Source organism: Xyrauchen texanus, chromosome 18 (genome assembly GCF_025860055.1).
Source record: "Xyrauchen texanus isolate HMW12.3.18 chromosome 18, RBS_HiC_50CHRs, whole genome shotgun sequence".
NCBI lineage: Eukaryota > Metazoa > Chordata > Actinopteri > Cypriniformes > Catostomidae > Xyrauchen > Xyrauchen texanus.
In genome coordinates this window covers 33,770,425-33,790,974 of record NC_068293.1, presented here as the reverse complement: position 1 = coordinate 33,790,974, position 20,550 = coordinate 33,770,425, and the positions used below count along the sequence as shown (strand labels likewise).

At 37.0% G+C, this 20,550-nt stretch overlaps 1 pseudogene; it reads right to left on the bottom strand.

Moving 5' to 3' along the window:
- Positions 1–230: 230 nt before the first annotated feature.
- On the bottom strand, positions 231–20,261 carry LOC127658826 (solute carrier family 15 member 2-like; annotated as a pseudogene).
- Between the last annotated feature and the right edge of the window lie 289 nt (positions 20,262–20,550).

Sequence of the window (20,550 nt, the reverse complement as noted above, 5' to 3'; positions counted from 1 at the left end):
GTAAAGTAAAAGCATACTGTAGTTCCCTCAGCACAGTATATATTTCTTTTTTTCTTGATTTAGCTGTAAAATTATTCCTGAGCATTATAGCTCAGCGGAAGAGCACATAAAGGCCCTGGAACGATAAAATATCATAACTGTGATCCAGCTAACACATTTTGCTGTGAAAGAAGATCAGCTTATTCACAAATAATGGATGTGTATAGTTTGTAAGGAAACAGTGTTTTTGGCTACATCTTGGTGCTTTTTGGCACGTCGGCCATGTAAACGGTCTCATTTTTCTTACTCTTGTAACAAGCCACATTTTGATCATCTGCATCCTCTTTGTAAATCTTGTCCAGCTGGTCTGGATCCACATAGGTGTAGAAATAGGCCATGATGGAGAAAATTATGCTGACTGTCACCAAAAGACCAGCAAAAAGGAGGAACTCCACCCAATGTGGATTACAACATCCTAGGAATGAACTCTTATCATTTCATCTTGGGGAAGAATATATACACAGAGTTTGACCAATGAATATGCATGATTTATCTGTACTCAAAACTTCATATTTTGTAAATATTACAAAGATATACTGATAGCTTACAAATTTTACAGATATTACCAAGGACTTAAAAATAAGTTGGAAGACAGGAAAGTGAACTTTCAAATGGAAATTCTGAACATGTCCTTTTATTTCTTCTTTTTTTAAAGCTTCTGTGAACATATGCATTATTAATTGGAATCAAATTGTGAGATATATGTGCATATATATGTGTGTGTGTATACATATAAGTGTATGCATATTTATTTATTTTCTTTTTATTAAATTTTTTAATGATTATTATTTTATTTGATAAATGGGAAAACATTTATACTACACACAAAAGAGAGAAAAAAAACGGTCTATAATATGTAATGTAAATTGAATGTACAATATAATTTTTTTTTTAATAGATCTGAAATATTTGATTGGCTAATAAATGCTCTTACAATGAATTCTTAATTAAAAAAATATATATTATTATTATTATTATTTTTTTATTTAATTTTTATTTCCATACTTTTTCAAGACCTGAAAATAAAAAATATAGAATTCATTCTCTGATATTTTAAGGAAATTTTGGGATATACAAAACCACAGCTTACCTGATCAATTCCGGCCCCCTCTGCCACAATCAATACAATGACATTTCCAAATGCCACTGTCATAAGCCATCCAGCCTGAAGAACAGATTTCATGCTTGCGGGTGCCTACAAACAAAAGGATTAAATTACAAATATGTACACAATATTATAGATAGCGAAGCAAGGCATTTGATTAACTTGCCTGTGAGTAGGAGAACTCCAAGTGATGGAGAACATGACTTCTCCAGCAGTGAGGAAAACATACTGTGGAATCTGCCAGGCAATGTGTACATTGTTGGCTTGGATATCCTCCATCTTTTCAAAGGTTAGTACATCTCTGTCCTATAGAATTTGAACACATCTGTGTCACATTTTGTTCACTCATATTAGCATATACAGTGGCCCCCAAAAAGTATTTGGACATAAAATGTATTTAATTTGCATAAGATAACATCAAACAAACCAGTCTGCATCTGCAAACAAATAATGCAAGATTCAGTTTAAACCATAATTTTCAAAGTTAGATTAGGTGATGATTGTGGACCTCACATTTAAGTTTGAGGACCATAAATATCCTCAAACTAAATGCATATCTCGCAACAGTTACAGCAAATCTTATTGTTTAGCTTGTAAAATCTTCAGCCAAGGTCGCATTGCTTTCAGCCATTATAAAGTACACGGTAAACTATCTTAAACTTTGCTGTACTAAAAGGTACAGGAAAACGTTAACCAGAAACTGAACTCTGTAACTCACCCCTTTGAGTATGACTGTGTAGAAGGCACCGAAATCAAGAAGTCCCAGATCAATGTGATATTGGTCGGAGCCGGATATGCATTTAACTCCATTGTATCTATAAAAAAGTCAATGTACAGTGATCAATTTGAGAAGTATAGACTATAAATGTATATGTTTATGAATTAGATGTAGGCTTCAAATACTCACTCTCCCCTTTGTATGCTGATATTGCGAGAAATGCCATAATCAGCAGGCACATATAATACATCAGTACCCACTGTTATGTTGATACTCTCTGAACGTGTATTAATAAACCTAAAATAGACAAAAGAGTACTGAAAATTATCCAACTGTCCCAGTTGTTCTGTCAAAGGTTAGCTTGAATCTATTGATAACGGCAGCAAACAACTAAAGTTTAGCAAAGCTGTTAAACAGTAATAGACACAATATAATGCAAATGTTTTTCCAGTATTATTTTCTGTCCAGAATAAAAGCTGCATTTACCTTAGATATGCACCCCCAGTTTCAGATTTGGTGATGTAATCTTCCACCTGTATTTGTTTTTTTAATAATGAAGATGCTAAATGCTAATGCATATTTGCAACTCTGACAAACATATAATATGATCTGTTTGCTGATAAAATCTATGATAAAATCTCTTTATCACCACCAGGTCTGATAAATAGCACTAATTTGAACTCACCAGTTTGCATGCAATGCCATTCGGATGACTGTGCAGGATGAGGCTGCAGGCAGTCTGCTCTGTGAAGTTAAGCTGACACAGATGTTGTAGCCCATTTTGATTGACAGTAACTGTGTGCAGCTGAGAAACACCAGCAATTGGAAGACTGGTGTATTCCAAAGGATCCTGTAAGATAAAAATAGGGGTTTACAGACTAACATAAGTTAAACCCAACAGCCTATGTTCTGCTATAGCAAAGTTAGCTAACTGAGATATTTACATTTATGCATTTGGCAGACATTATATTTGCTTTAGCCCACTATGCCACCACCACTCCTTCATATGTATATAGATATGTAATAGTGCCATAAATAATATTTTATCAAAATCTAAGTTTACCATCACAGTATATCTATTATTTTGTTTATTACTCTTGACATTTTATGGCTCTAATTGGTACTTGGCAAAGAAGCAACGTGGAAGTATACAATAACAATAAGGATAAGTGTTAACTGTGGTAAAATCACAATTGACTCTAGCAGTAACTCGAGTGACTTTGTGCATTTTGGAAGTCAGGAACAGATTATTTGAATCTTTCGTTGAAGCTTAGTGAGATGCTGAACGACGACCATCAGAGATGAGTGAACTTTACTCCCGACACGCAGGCAGAGGTATCCTCCTTGGAAGACCAGCTGACAAGCAGCAAAACTGGAGAGGGTAGGCAGAGAGTGTGAGTTAGTACTCAACATCAAACAACATTTGCAAAGATACTAAGAACACAACAGGCTTAAGAAGGGAGTGAATTAGGGGAGAACAGGTGTTCCCATGGAAACGGCAATCATGCATGTCAGCTGTGCATGTGAGACATGAGGGAGAGAAAATCAATTACGAAATACATAGCTTTGTGTGACCAAGGTTTCGAAGGGGCAGGCAGCGGTTGGAGGAGCCTGGCTGAGGGCTCACAAAATGTCTTATTAGTCACACAAATGAGGCAAGCGGCTATGAATCGATGTTCATCCTTCGTACTAGTGTGAGACGCTCCTGACAAGCGATGTTGGATGAGTGACCCCACTGTAGGACGTGCGTCCGAGCAGATCGAGGAACAAATAACCAGCTGACTGGGTACGTGGCAGGGGTGTGGTATTTTGTAGCGCCACACAGACTTTAGCCTCCACCTCACGAGTGGCAGGTAGAATGGTATCCAGTGGGGCAATGGAGGTGTTGACCTCAAAACAACAAGATAGGGAGTAGCTTGTTTTTAGAGCCTGGGTGATAAGACAGCACAAAGTTGAAACGTGTGGAACAATAGTGCCCAGCGAACCTGTCTAGAGTTGGGTTGTTTGGTACTGCAAATATACTCTAGGATCTGTCCGGACCAAGAAAGATGCCCCCGGAACCTCAAAGCAATGATGCCACTTGGCCAACCAGATAGCCAATAATTATTGGTTGCCAACATCGTAATTCTGTACAGCTGGTGTTAAGCTGTGCAAAAAAAAAAAAGTACACAGATGAGCGCTGCGACAAGACTGCTCTGAAACCAACCTCAGACGCATCCACCTTGACCACGAACAGACATTCAGGATCGGGAGTAAAGAGGATAGGTGTGGTAGAAAACCGCTCTTTTAATTTTGAAAACGTGGTTTCAGCATGCGAGAACAAACAAAAGTTAGTGCATGTGGAGGTGAGGTCTGTCAGAGTTGCAGTGAGCTGACTGTACTTCCTTATAACCTCTAAAAAAAATAGCGAACCTCAGAAACCTCTGCAATGCCTTGCGAGAATCTGGGGTTGGACAGTCGGAGACGGCTTTAACCTTAGTCGGGTCAATGCGCACTCCCTTGGACGAAGCAATGAATCCCAGGAGCAGAACTGACTGTGCATGAAAAGCACACTTCTCTCTCTTCACAAACAGCCAATTCTCTAACAGTCACTGAAGTACCTGCCTGACAAGCTGCACATGGTCCTGGATATTCTGGGAGAAGATCAGAATATCATAAAGATGACACAAAACGATTGACCATGTCCCTAAGTACGTCATTCATGAACCCCTGGAAGAAGGCAGGGGTGTTGACCAAACCGAAAGGCATAACCAATTATTCAAAGTGCCCCCTATGAGTGTTAAAATCCGTCTTCCACTCTGACAGGCAGCCAAATCCACCAAGTCATCGAAGCGCAGAGGCAAATCCAAAGAATAAGTCTCATCCAGAATGTAGTCGGAAAAACCATGCAGAAATCAATCTCACTCAGTGTGGTCATTCCACTCACAAGAAGCAACTAGGGAGCGAAGTTCAATCGCGATACTCGTTGATCTCCTTGAGATAGTCCAGATAAAACCCTCGCCACCTCCCGATCTTGAGTCGAGCGATCAAACACTTGGCGGAGCTTTGTAGTAAAGGCATGATAGGAAGCGCAGCAGGGATGTCTGTTGTCCCACATGGCAGTGCCCCATTCGCCAGCCCTTCCAGTGATGAGCGTAAGAACACAGGCTACCCTTCATAATATCCAAAGCGAATGTGGGGGTCTGTAACATGAAAAGCAGGGAACATTTCAAAAGGAATGGGCTGCAGCCTCACCTGAATTTCAGAATAAGAATCATCTTTATTGCCAAGAATGCTTACACATACAAGGAATTTGTCTTGGTGACAGGAGCTTCCAGTGCACAACAATACAAAAACAGCTGCATGACGTAGATAATAATAATTAAAAAAATTTAATAATTATACACATACGTACATACACACACCCATATTTAGTGCAAATCTAATACACATCTGTTATCTGTTATGTACATTGCAAAATACAAATCTGTTTTTCCCCCCAGAGGAATGAAATGGAAGAAGTTGGATGGTTGGATAAATATAAAAAAAAGACTGAACTGTGTATTACACATAGTTATTGCTCAATGGGCAGTTTTAACTGTTTATGAGATGGATAGCCTGAGGGGAAAATAAATAAATAATATATATATGTGTGTGTGTGTGTGTGTGTGTGTGTGTGTATATTTCTTTGTGCCTTTTTTCTTTTCTTCATTCACCTATATTAATTTACCTCGTATGAATTGATTGGCTCTGAGAAGACATTATGTCCTGTAAACTGCACTGTGACATCTGAATCCATAAGATTGAAAACCTGAATTAGGCTTTGTTTGGCAGGAGGAGGCTCCACAACAGTTTTCTGTGCAATTAAATGAAATGCCATTTTCAGTTATCATTCTGTTACCATGCTTTAATTGGTTCTAGAGTAGTTTCTTTTTTTGTGCATTTTTTAGAAATGTACATACAATGATGTTGACTTCTACGATTGTTGCAGCACAGAAGGCAAGTGCAGCAAGGATCATGCCTGCTGCCATCTTCCTAAGTGGACTGAAAATAGCAAGAAAATGTAATTGGTTTATTTATCATGTTGCCCATTAATAAAATAATACATCTTATATGCACCACCATGTCTGCCGTACTCTCCGTCTACCAGATTATTTTGTTTGTGCCATTGCTACAGCCTACTCCCATCTCCCGGAGTTCCTGGTTGGTGTACTCCTGTTCAAACAAATAGGGCTCCTCTTCTATTCTATGAGTCCAGGGCACTCTCCCTCCCATAGCTTGCCGGTCTAGATAGTGTCCATTTGGTCAAACCACTTCCACATTCCCTTGATGGTTCTATAGTCACTTTTTTTTTTTTTTACTTTTCCCTACACTGCTGGTAGGTCCGGTGGTAGCCGTGTGCGGCCAACAGCTGAGACACTTCCTAAAATACTTTTTCGTTTCGTTAGTCTCTAACAAAAGGAACGTCTGCACCGCATTTATTGGCCACGCCGTGGTTTTGCGCACAGCCATTTCTTTTTACAATTCGAAAGTTGTGTGTACAAATGATACTGCTATCGCTGTATCTAACTTTAAAACTAGCGGGTTGATGTCCCGTGTCAAAAATCCAGTGACGCTGATAGTGATGATTCTCTGTGACCAATCAGTGATCTGCAGGGTTTTGACATCACATTTAGCACCGGTTCGGCTCACTCGAAACATCGACCGAAGTGGTACTAAAAAACTACAAGGTACCAGGTACTATCCACAGTGGATAACCCCCAAAGAATTTGCAGTCACGTTGAGTCGTATTGTGCAGTGGATAAGCCCCATAAGGTACCATTCACTCCCATTATAAAGCTTGGAAGAACCAGGATATTTTTTTTATATAACTCTGATTGTGTTTGGCTTAAAGAAGGAAGTCATATACACCTAGGATGGCTTGAGGGTGAGTAAATTATGAGATCATTTTTGGGTGAACTAACCCTTTAACTGAAGTCTACACCTTGTGTGTACTGTAGTTTAGTCAACAATTTCAAGCAATGTTCTGGGTTTAAAAACAAGTTAAACTCAGTTGATAGCATCTGTGGCATGCTGTTAATTACCACAGACAATCATTTTGACTTGTCCGTCACTTTGTAAAAGAATTGTGTTGTGCAGTTACATTTATAATGGAAGTCAATAGGGCAATTCTAGCTTTTACTGAGTTTATGTAATCGTGTATTATTGCAGTACTCACGTGAGCTTGATCCGACACAGGCCTATTAGTGGGTATATTCCCAAGTCGAAAATTGGAATAAACACCAGAATCAGCAAAGCATTCAGCATCTTAACAACAAAGAAACATACACGCATTTATGCATTTGGCAGACATTTACATTTATGCATTTGGCAGACGCTTTTATCCAAAGCGATTTACAGTGCACTTATTACAGGGACAATCCCACCGCAGCAACCTGGAGTTAAGTGCCTTGCTCAAGGACACAATGGTGGTGGCTGTGGGAATCGAACCGACAACCTTCAGCTTAACAGTTTAGTGCTTTAGCCCACTACGCCATGACTATGATTGTGTTGCTTAGGTTTTTTTTTTTGCTAATGTCTTTACAACATCTGTCATAAACTAGTTTTGTGCTGGGTTTGGAGATGTAATAAGCATAATATAAAATTTTGTCTGCTGAACTCCTGTAACTATCACAAACAAAAACTTTGTTGTCATTTACTCCTTTATGATTGAACACAAAAGGAGATGTTTAGCAGAATGTTAGGGACTGACAGCCTGAGTCACTTTTCACTTTCATGGTGTGTTTTTTCCATAAAATGGAAGTGAATAGTGATGGAGGCAAAAACTCTGCCTAACATGTTCCTTTGCGTTTCATTGAAGAAAGTGCGTTTGAAAGGGTTTGTAACAAAATTAGGGAAAGTAAAAAAATATTGAATTTACACTTTATCCCATTAAAGTGCTTTCTGAGATTCTAAGCTTTCAATAAATAAAACAAACTGTACTTGATTTAATTTAAATTAAAACTAATATAACTTGAAATAATTTATAATTAAATTATTTTATTTAATTAAGAGTAAAGAGCTATTTTTAATTGATTTAATTACAAATATTTGGACCCTCTTTATATTAGCTGTCTTTTGCTAATATGTCCTTAATTATTTGATAAAATGTACGTATTATGTACATATGTGTTGCTGCTTTGCACTTACATTAATAGTACCTGCATTTAATTACATCTGCATTTACACTGTTAACCTTACCCCTACCCCAACCCTTACCCTTACCCTAAACCCTAATCCTACCTCAACCTCAGTAGCAGCAAATGTGAATCATGAAAACATTTTGCAGTACAACATGTAGTTACAAAAATAAATGTTAATTTATGTATTGTATTGTTAGTACATAGTAGATATAGTCACCTAATATAAAGTGGGACCATACATTTTATTTAAAAAAAATTACAACATTGTATATTTAGAAGCATCTTATACACATGTATACAAATAATTACAACTGCTATAGACTCTGTATGTGTGTATCTGTCTGTTTTTCTTCTCACCTGCATTTGATCAGGCTTTAATACAAAGGCTCCGCCCTGTAAAACACAAATCATGAACTTGTTATTCTGATTTTCATCTCAATTTACAGCACTTTCATTAATTTCTCTAGGAAAAGAAGGGAGTGTTCAGAACTGTATAACCTTTATATTTAAAGGTGGTGAAGTCTAGGCCTCGATATTGTGATAATTGAAAATGATCAGGTCACTTCAAGGATATCAATTACCATTATATTATCTTATCACTTAAATTGATGTGTTGCCTAATTACTCTAAATTAAAAAATGAGATTGTAAAATGTAACAATTGCTTTCACATCAGCACAGCATAGTTTAAATAAATCTGATTCCAATTACATTTTAATAGGAAGTCTAAAAGGAAAGAACTTACGAAATTCATGTTCATCCGAGTGGCTTGGAGAGTCCAGCGGGATCCCTGGCATAGAACAAAGAGAGAAATATTTTATGAAGTTCAGGGTTTAACATTGAGAATTTTTTATTTTCTTTCTTTTAGCCCACTTGGGCCAGTAGTTCAGATTTTTACTTGACTTGCCAAGATTTTCACTGGGTCCACCTAAAAAAAAAAAAATGAACTAACCCTTTAAAAAAAAATAAAAAATAATACGTTTTTTTTTTTTTTTTTTTTCCAATTTGGAATCCCCAATTCCCAATACACTCTGAGTCCTTGTGGTGGCATAGTGACTCATCTCAATCCAGGTGGCTGAGGACGAATCTCGGTTGCCTCCGCGCCTGAGACTGTCAACCCAAACATCTTATCACGTGGCCCATTGAACGTGTTACATAGCGCCTAGTGTGGAAGCTTCACACTATTCCCAGCGGCATCCACGCACAACTGACCACATGCCTCACCGAGAGCGAACCACATTATAATGACCACGAGGAGGTTACCCCATGTGACTCTACCCTCCATACCAACCAGGCCAATTTTATTGCTTGGGAGACCTAGTTGGAGTCACTCAGCACACCCTGTATTCAAACTCATTACTCCAGGGGTGGCAGTCAGTGTCTTTACTCACTGAGCTACTCAGGCCCCCATATATATTTTTTTAGCAATGTACTTTGATATGAGCAAGACAAATAATAATTTTATTAAATGCAATTACTATAAATATACTATTAATAGATTAACACTATATAGTTCTAATGTTGCTCATGAGGAGGCGGCACTTCTTAAAGTCGCAGTACAATGAAAACTGATCGTTTAATTTGGATCAGAGAGAAACGGTGACAAATAGTAAAGAAAAATCCAAATGTGACTTTCTAACGATATGAGTGGACCTCTGGGATAAAAATAATAAAAAAATGAATGACATGACCCCTTTAATTAAACAAATCAAGCTGTTACAATGTAAGCTCTTAAGTAAAATACCGGGACAGCACTTAAATTGACAATGTCTAAGTTGACAATTTAAAGGATTAACTTTTTACCTGTTGGTCAAAAAGAGCCCAAAACATGGGCAATGGAATGTACAGAACCAGCACCCTAAACACCATTTTAATTTCCTGGATAAGCCGCTTCTGTTAAGACATTAAAGTAATTCTTTAAAATCAGAGAGCATTTGGTGGATGTAGCAACAAAAATAGAGATGCATAGGATAATATAGCCATTCTAACACTCATACCGAGTACTTCTCCTCTGCCCAATCCTGCCAGTGACTCCGTTTTGGGCTGTTCTTGGAACTTCTCCATTGGTTGCGAATAGCAAACTGGGGGAACAAATGGAGTAAAAGAAGATTCGTCCTAAATACCAAAGATTCTGTTAGCTTCTTTATATACTCCATATCCTTCAGTAACAAGCTGTTGGGAGAATACTTACCCCAATACATTTGCAAACACGTGCAAGGACATTCCCCTCAGGAGGAATCTTCTTATACATCCCACTTCCAGCTATAAAAACCACTACATAAACAGGTAAATGCATGCCTGAAACATTTATTGGGGTGGATGAAGGGACCCTTTTTCTAGTTGTGTAGTTTTAATGCTATTTCTATGTTTTCAAATGTGCAACCCTCTCAACACTCCTTAAAGGGATAGTTCACCCTAAAATCCTGTCATCATTTAGTCACCCTTTTGTTGTTCAAAACTTGTATGCCTTTCTTATATCTATGCAACAAACATGGATGACAGGCAGAATGTTAGGGATTGACAGCCTCAGTCACCATACACTTTCATTGTATGGAAAAAGGATGCAATAAAAGTGGATTTTGACAGAGAAAAACATTCTCCCTAACATTTTCTTTTGTGTTATAAGGGGGGAAAACAGTCCTACCAGTTTAGAACAACATTAAATGATGACAGTATTTTTCTTTAGCAAACTATTCCATTAAAGACATTTTATCCAGTATTTCACTGATGGATGAGCTAAAGAGTAACCAACACAAAGAGAGAATCACTATATGTGAGTATGGCCCTGAGAGTCCATCCAGGGAATCCCTCCCCACTTTATACAGCAGGTTCACATAACATAATCATAACATACTGGGATTTCAGAATAAATGCTAAATATACAGAAAAGGCTACTGAGAGTCCTGGTGGAGTTGGTTTCATAAATATAATCCATATGGATTACAATTTGGCTTACTCTTTCAAATTCCATCCATCCTTGCAGCTAAAATATCAAAAAAATGGAGAAGACCCTCACCTAGGGCTATGACCATTAAAGTCGCAGGGACTGCAAAGGCCAGGGTGTAGCAGTCTCCTCCAAAACACTGCACATCACCTGTGGAGTTTCAATGTATTGTGATTATCTAAGGTTTCTTTCACGGACATGATAATCACATTTTATGCTTTACTTTCATTGCTTTAACAGCTTAATTGTAAAAAAAGGTTATAATACCTCTAAGTATTGGTGTTACAATGGTTGCTAGGACACTTCCAGCATTGACTGACATGTAAAATATTGAGAAGAATTTTCTTCTCTCTTCTGACTGAAAAAAGAAAACATTGATAGAAGTTAGATTAAGTACTGTCTTAATGGGATGGTTATTCACTGATAATCTTCCCCTCCAATAAACTGTTAACTGTTATGACCAAATCATTGAATCAGTGAGTTGAACTTGAGAACAAGATCAGTTTGTTTTTTGAATGCAATCATTCAGTAGGTCTAGGTATTGATACAGATTTTAATTAGATTCCCATTCACAAGCACTCAGTTTGATTCGATTCCGATTCAATATCGATTCACATGGTTATATTTCAATATCAATGTCCATTTTGCTTACATATTAAACAAATTCTCTCTCAGCTAATACTGTTAATTATCAAGGGACCATCTAACCTTCTAGGTAACCCTAGGTACAATTCTAAAATATACATTTTACAAATACAATTTTCATTTTCTTTTCATCATATTGGTCACAGTTTAGCTTTGGAAATTTTTCAAACTCAGTGTATTCCATCTATAAATGTCTTGAAATTGCGTAGATTATTTTGCATTTATATTTTTGTAACATGTTTATTGTATACATGCATAATGTGCACCATTAACAAGTATTTCCATTGATATGTAGAACAAGAGCTAAATCAGTACCGTCTCTTTAAGACGACCTGCATCAGCCAGTGAGAGCATGTAACAAGAGAGAATGTGTTTCTTAGCTGTGTAATTAGAATTACCGTAAATGCTACTTTTTTGTTGTTTATAATCAACAACTGACTGTAAAAGAACAGGAAGGTTATAAAATGAGACAATATAAAATGACAATGAAATTGTGTAGATCTCGTCTTTGGACACAGGAGTCAAACCAAACTTTTTACTCTCAACATGCAGTGATTGGGTCTTGCAGATAAACTATCCTACTCAAATGATGGTGATACTTATACTTATATACGTTTGACCAATAACATTTTCTCTAGAATGACCAAGGCTCTTCCCTTAATACCACCTGCAACCAATTAGCGATACAAAGCAGCAAATCATGGTTTTGCCAGGCTGTGATGCAATCTAAAGGTCCCGCCCCAACATCCTTTTTTTATAAAAAAAAAAAAAAAAAACATTTTCTTTCAACCAGTGGCATAGCTATGGGTGTGCCAGGATGTGCAAATGCTACTATTACTTATTAATCATCATCTGTTTGTTGGTTTGCATTGTCAGACATTTTTATACTTTATTCACATTGGCTCAATGATTAATGTAAAATTAGTTTTAATTGTTCTATGTCCTTGTGTTCCCTAAATGAAAATCTTTACTGCAGTTCTTCTGTTCTCCACAATGCATCCCACATTCCTTTTTCATCCAAAATTAAGTTGAGTCAGTGAATGTAAAACCTTGTGTATTTATAATAAATATTCCTGTACAGTAAAAATGTACCCTCCACGTACATTTTATGTCATCAGCATATTTTGGAAAATAATTATAAATCCAAAATAATCTAATCGATTTGTCACAGATTTCAGTTTTATGACTAAATATACAGCTTAATAATAGAACATTAACAGACCTACCAATTCCATTGACAAATGTTGAATAAATATTTTAAAGAATTAAAATAGGCCTACGTTATGACATTATAATGCAACACATATCTGTTTTCACATGGCACAATAGGAGACATGTTTCTGGCTGCGCCATTGCTTTCAACACAAGAGAGACATTTGCATTCGTCAAACCCTTTCATTGGGTGCTAAATGGAATTTGTTCAGCAGTTATTTTGATGTCATAACTTACATGCTCCTCATCAAACTGGTCACCACCAAAAGCTGCAACACATGGTTTGATCCCTCCTGTCCCAAAAGCTATGAGGATCAGACCAAGCATTGACAGAACTCTATGAGGAAAGAAATTTTTTTTGATTTCACCACACATCTAAAAGTTAAGTGCTGATAAACAATTACATTCTCTCTCTCGCACAAAAAACATATACACAAACACAGTACCCATACAGATAAACTGCACATCCCCACAGATGCATCCTTCACCTTGCATAGCATCAAAAGAGGCTTACATATGAATGGTGCTATCCCCAACATCAGGAATGGCCCCAACAGACTTGACCACATGACCAATGACATAAACTATTGACAGATAGATGATGGTTCTGTGAACGGAGACACACATGGATTATTAAATCTGTTGTCTTCAACATCAACTTTCCCTAGGTTCATCTGAGTGTGATTACTCAAACAAACACCAATAAGTGACTTACTTGACTTTCCCTAACCAGGAGTCTGCTATCAAGGCCCCCAAAAGTGGAGTGAAGAAGCACAGGCTTGAGAAAGCATGATACACAGCTGTGGACAGATTCTTGTCCCAGTCCAGGTAGTGGATGAAGTAAAGTGTGAGCACCGCTTTATGAATAAGTTGCATAATAATACAATATTTATAACAATACATTACACAACTTTTCATTTCATAAAATACTTTTATTTGATGTTAACTGAAATGTCTGAAGCAATAATTATTCTTTATTATATAAGCTTAATAAAATGCATGTATATATGTCAATACATTTATATTCATATAATGGATGCATGTAAGAAAATAATTAAAAACTGCATATAGCAATATTATACACCATGAGGATTGTTTATATAGGATATGTATTTTAATTGAGATCTTAATGTTTATTGAACTGGTTAATTTCAGCGATACTCAAAGTACAAAGTACTTACAAAACAGTACTTCAAAGGGTACATTGTTAGTATTATTTACTAATATCATGGCACTTTAATATACAGTATATCATGGTGTTACAATGGTTTTTACATAGTAATATATGGAACTTTAAATAATACCATGGTACTTTTTGTTAGTGTAACAAGCATTCTAATGGTTTTCCATTGGATTACCTTTCATGCCATAGTAAGAGAACCTCTCACAGAACTCGTTGACCACAATAAAGGCAATGCTAACTGGATAGTTAGTCCCACATAATTTCTGAGGATAAACAAATAAGCATTGGAGCATAAACAGGCATGTCACATTTCAGTAGAAAGACAAAGATATGTAGCAACCTGATTGGGGGGGGTCAGACTTCTGTCAAGGGGGCCACCACAGATTCAATCATTGTTTTTTGTAGAAGTTATATTTCTTGAGATACCAGGAGGTGTTTAAAGATTAAACAGTTCCTGATGTGTAAATCAAGCTCAGAGTAGAATGGGGATAAAGAACTCTTACCGGTGAGCTCTGTCTTTTTCCGTGGGTCTCCCCATCAAACGTTATATCTGGAGCAGAGGACAGAAGAGAAAAGAATAGAATTTGTGAGTTTGCCAAAATCTTTCAAATTCATATACGGAAGATATTTGTATTATAGAAAATACAAAATAAGACCAAAATAAATAAGAAATAATGAGGTTTTGCCCCAAGTGAAGGAATTCAAGTACCTCGGGGTCTTGTTCACGAGTGAGGGGACAATGGAGCGGGAGGTTGGCCGGAGAATCGGGGCAGCGGGTGCAGTATTGCACTCGCTCTATCGCACCGTTGTCACGAAAAGAGAGCTGAGCCGAAAGGCAAAGCTCTCGATCTACCGGTCAATTTTTGTTCCTACCCTCACCTATGGTCATGAAGGTTGGGTCATGACCGAAAGAACTAGGTCGCGAGTACCAGCGGCCGAAATGGGCTTCCTCAGAAGGGTGGCGGGCTTCTCCCTTAGAGATAGGGTGAGGAGCTCAGTCATCCGTGAGGAGCTCGGAGTAAAGCCGCTGCTCCTTTGCGTTGAAAGGAGTCAGTTGAGGTGGTTTGGGCATCTGGTAAGGATGCCCCCTGGCCGCCTCCCTAGGGAGGTGTTTCAGGCACGTCCAGCTGGGAGGAGGCCTCGGGGAAGACCCAGGATTAGGTGAAGAGATTACATCTCCACACTGGCCTGGGAACGCCTCGGGGTCCCCCAGTCAGAGTTGGTTAATGTGGCTCGGGATAGGGAAGTTTGAGGCCCCCTGCTGGAGCAGCTGCCTCCACGACCCGACTTCGGATAAGCGGTTGAAGATGGATGGATGGATGGACAAAATAAGACCTTGGAATTTTGGCAACGTGGCATGTCAACAGTCCCATGTCATGTGACTCATAAACTGTTGCACTGAGGGAAAAGATATTAGCCTAATAATTTTGATCATAAACAACTACTGTGACTGTACATCCTCATTTTACCCATGTAAAGGAACAGGGTTGTGGTTTTGTTAGGATTTAAGAGGATTTAGCAGGATCCTGCAGTACATTTTGACTTGAAGTATGGAGAGTTTAAAAAGCCACATCAAGCCACGCACATTAAGACTACATGCAAAGTCACAGGAACACAACATTGTTTTCCACACTCGAGCTATAAATAAATAAACCACCTTATTATAAATAAATAAATAAATAAAAATTACTTTAACTCTCTTACAAAAAATATTTCTTCATCATCAACTGAACACAGAGCATAGTTACAACACCACTGCATTTCAAAATCTTTTATCATGCTCATCAATTTATGAAAATTAAAATCAATAAGAATTCTTGATTTTACCATATTTTTAAAAACTAATACAACATCTTGTCCTGGCTTCTCTTCTATCTTATTTCTCCTAGTGATATAGACAGCATATTTTGCTTGTCCCACAATAAAATTAATGACATGACATTTGAACTTTTGTTTTGAACTGTAAAAGAAACCCAAAATATAATCTTGCTTTGAAAAACAAATATTAAAAGTATCTAAAAAAAAAAAACTTAATAAGTCAAAAAGAGGTTTAAGTCGATTACAGTCCATAAAACAATGAAAAATGGTCTCTCGTTCGAAAAAAAAAAAAAGGATATTTGACATTTACAGTGGGGTTTAAAATAGATAAGGCATTTACAGCAATAGCTCCATGTAAAATCCTCCATTGCAAATCACCAAGTTTCTTTTTTAATAGTGGTTGGTAAAGTGCTCGCCAAACAGGTTTAGTTTCAGAATTAATTCCTAATTTTTCTCTCCATACTGTATCTGTTTTGATACTTAAATTACGTTGATGAATAACTTTCACATTGCATTTATACAACATTCTCCCTTCTACTGTACAAAAATCAGTATAGTCATTATCTCCACATTTTAACAAAGGGCTATTAAGACAAGACTCCTCTATAACAGTGCAAATTTCAAGATCCGGAAAAAGTTCTTTACTATCAGGGATTAAAGTCCCTGCACCAAACTCTTCTAAAAGTGTGTTCTCTTCAACAGTTAAAATTGTAGTTATTTTGTCAAGAAACTTCCTTGCAAAACGTACTGATCTAACTCCTAAAAGGATAGCAACTTTTTCAGCTCTCAGTAAATTATAACCTGATTCATTTATGATGTTTTTCAGCTTAAAATTTTTTTTATAATATATCTGTTATACCAGGAAAATCTTCTCCTGAAGTATCAAACCTAGCTCCAAATACAACTGGTTCTTCCAACAACCAATAAAGAGAAGTTGCTGGTTCCATCCACCTGTGTTTAAAGAAACCCCACACTTTGAACAAGTTTTGATAAAAAGGAGGAATTCCAGTAAAAGTCAATCTTTTATGATCCATTAAAAACAATGTTAAATCTATTTCCATATTGCCCACTCTTCTCAATATGCTTAAAGCCAATGGTCTCCACGCAAGTGAATACGGTCCCATCAAAAGTTTCTGTACGTATTGGAGACGGTAAGTGGCTCTTCTGCTTGCGAGATTAACCAGACCTTGACCTCCTTCTTCTTTGGGCAAGAACAGAATGCTTTGAGGAGTCCAGTGATACTTGTCCCAAAAAAAAGTTCACCAGTTCTCTTTGAATATTTACAAGCAGTCCATTTGGAGGGTCGACACAAGCAAGTTTATGCCATAATGAAGATGCCACAGGATTATTAATTATAAGAATACGTCCTCTATAAGACATCTGAGGGAGCAACCATTTCCATTTTTCCAATCGACCTTTTATTTTCTCAATTAAACCTTCCCAATTTTTCTTAATGAAGTTTTCATTCCCTAGATAGACACCAAGGTATTTTAAACCTACTCTTTTCCAAATTAATCCTCCAGGTAAAGCGGGAAGATCTCCACTCCAACTTCCTACTAGTAGAGCCTCACTTTTCTTCCAATTTACTTTAGCAGAGGAAACACATTTAAAATCATTAACTATTTTTTCTAACTTAATAACATCCGCATTTCCATTTACAAAAACAATAACATCATCAGCATAGGCGGAAAGATGTAAAGAGTTATTACAACCAGGGAAAGTCAGACCTTTTATATGAGCTCGTAACTTTTGAAGTAAAGGTTCGATGGCAAGGGAATACAACATGCCAGACATGGCACATCCCTGCCGAACTCCCCTCTCAACTGTGAACGGAGCACACAAACCACCATTAATTTTAAGAACACTCTCAATGTTACAATACACAGCCTTAATCATGGATATAAAAGAGTGGCTAAAACCAAAAGCCTCTAAAGTGTTCCACAAAAACAAGTGCTCATCTCTATCGAAGGCTTTCTCTTGATCGAGAGAAATCAGACCAGAGTTAATTCCAAGGAGTTTAGAAGCATCTAAAACATCTCGAATTAAAGCAATATTATCAAAAATAGACCTGTTGGGAAGACAGTAAGACTGGTCAGAATGTATCAATTTTCTTAAAACTTTACTAAATCTTATAGCCAAACTCTTAGATCAAATTTTGTACTCTGAACATAAGAGCGAGACAGGGCGCCAATTGCCAATACACTGAAGATCACCTTTCTTAGGTAACAGTGTGATGACTGCTCTTCTGCAGCTTAGTGGCAATAGTTCTCTTTTCAGACTGCCATTAAGAACTGTCAGCAGATCTTCTCCTATGACGGGCCATAGAGTCTTATAAAACTCAACAGGTAACCTGTCAATTCCTGGAGATTTACCGTTTTCCATGCTCATCATGGCAGTATAAAGCTCTTGTACAGACAAAGTCTGTTGTAGTTCATTGTTGGACTCTTCGTCCACATTTGGCAGTCCTTCAAGGAAATTATCAGCATCTGCACCCCATTCCCTCAGTTCAGATTTATAGAGGTCTGAAAAAAACTCTACAGCACGGTTACGTATGTCTGCAGGCTCTGTTAGTTCTTGTCCTGTAGCTGAGTGTAGAGTATGAATCATTTTACTTTGACCTTTTTTCATTTCTAAATTAAAAAAGAATTTTGAGGGAGCGTCCATTTGTGTCACAGTTTGAAACCGTGAACGGACTAAAACTCCCTGTGCTTTAACTCCCAACAGATCTATCAAAACTGCTTTTTTTTCCTTCAAGTCATCAATATGCTTTTTATTTTTCTTAGATGCTAATAAATCCTGCAAAGCAATAATTTCAGTTTCTAATGCCTTCATTGACTGGGCTGTGTCTCGAGTAACATTCGCAGTGTACTTTTGACAAAAATCCCTAATACAAATTTTTCCACAATCCCACCATTGCAGTAAGGAAGCATAAGTTTCCCAAAAAAAATAGGAAATTATCTAAAAAAAGTTTATCATTTAACAATGAAGTATTAAAGATCCAGTATGCACTCCTATACTTCGCACACTTCATTAAAACACTAAACAGAACTATACTGTGATCAGAAAAACCCACTGGAATAATTTTACAAAATTTAAAAAGATTATGTTGATGTTGAACACTATAAATTCTGTCAAGTCATGCCAAATAGATAGAATGTTCAGTACTATGAGCCCAAGTATACTGTCTAACATCTTGATTCATATTTCTCCATACATCACATAAGTCATGAGTTTCAATGAGTTGTATAAGTGTTTTCTGAGAAGCAGCGTTTGGTTCTATATGAATCCTATCCAACTTATCATTGGCCGTACAATTAAAATCTCCACCTAAAAATAACACATCTTCTGAATTTAAATCTTTCAAAACAGCATCCACCTTATCAAAGAAAAGAACTCTCTCTAATCCTTTTGTAGGTGCATATAAATTCAGAAGCACCATGGTCATTTTTTCAAATTTCACTTTGATCTTTAAAAAACGACCACTAATTATTTCCTCAACTTCACAAGACAGAGGTAAAAAATGCTTTGAAAACAAAACAGCAACACCTCCACTAATACAAGATTTGTGGCTCAGGACAATCTGTCCGTCCCATTCTCTTCTCCAATCGGTCTCATTTTTAAAATCACTGTGTGTTTCTTGTAAAAACAAAATATCTATTTGCTTTTGTCTAATAGACTCAAATAACATCATTCTTTTATGACCATCTCTGGCACCGTTTAAGTTTAAGGATCCAATTTTAAAATTTGTCACTTTTGTTTTAGAGACCAGAACAAAAAAAAAGAAGAAAAGCTGCCGAAAAAACAATTTTTGGCTGAATTTTAGAAGTTGACAGACTCATCATCTTTAAAAAAAATTTTTTTTAGTTTGTTCACAAGTTTTCTAAGACGATAAATCTCTACATCTTGAAAGGCTCCCTCCTTCATTAGATACCTCGCATCATTGATGAATTGTTTACAATCAGAAAAAAAATTCTCAACTTGCACTCCTTTCAATCCCTTTGTTTCTTGCAGAAATTTACTAATATCATCAGCTCTATACAAACAAACCAAATTTTCATTTTGAGAGCTTATAGACATATTTGAACATTGAAACACATTTGAATCAGAGGAATCTCTATCACTGTCTGATCCCACATTCTTATCACCACCCTCATCCTTCTTTACTTGTTTAAAAGCTTTTCCACAGTTTTTTTTCTTTCTTTTAACTGGGATCTTGAAAACAGATTTTGCTTCCTTTTCAAAATCAACATCGTCCACATCAATTTCATCAGCATCTGTTACACAGACGTTTTCAGAAAGTTCAGCCAGCTCATCGGACATCGCGAGAGTATCATTTTTACTATGCTCAGTAACAATCTCAATTGTATCACATTTATTCTCGGCAGCCACGACTGCGATAGGCCCGAGCTCAATCTCACGGGCCTCGACCACAGCCATACCGGCGGTGTCAGCGTCATTCGCGATCTCAGCCGGAGGAAGAACAGCAACGCCCTGTCCCGTGCTTGAGTTAGCACCTGCACTGTCCTTTTTACTAGGACAATCACGAACAAGATATCCAATCTTACCACAACTAAAACATTTAATTGTAGTGTCAGATGTAGTGTAATCGAACCCATCAATTTTGAACTTAAAAACCAAATCGATCTCATCAACTCCATTTTTTAGAATCATGAAAAACTGTCTTCTGAATGAGACTAGATGGTTCACTAATGGTGACTTGCACCCG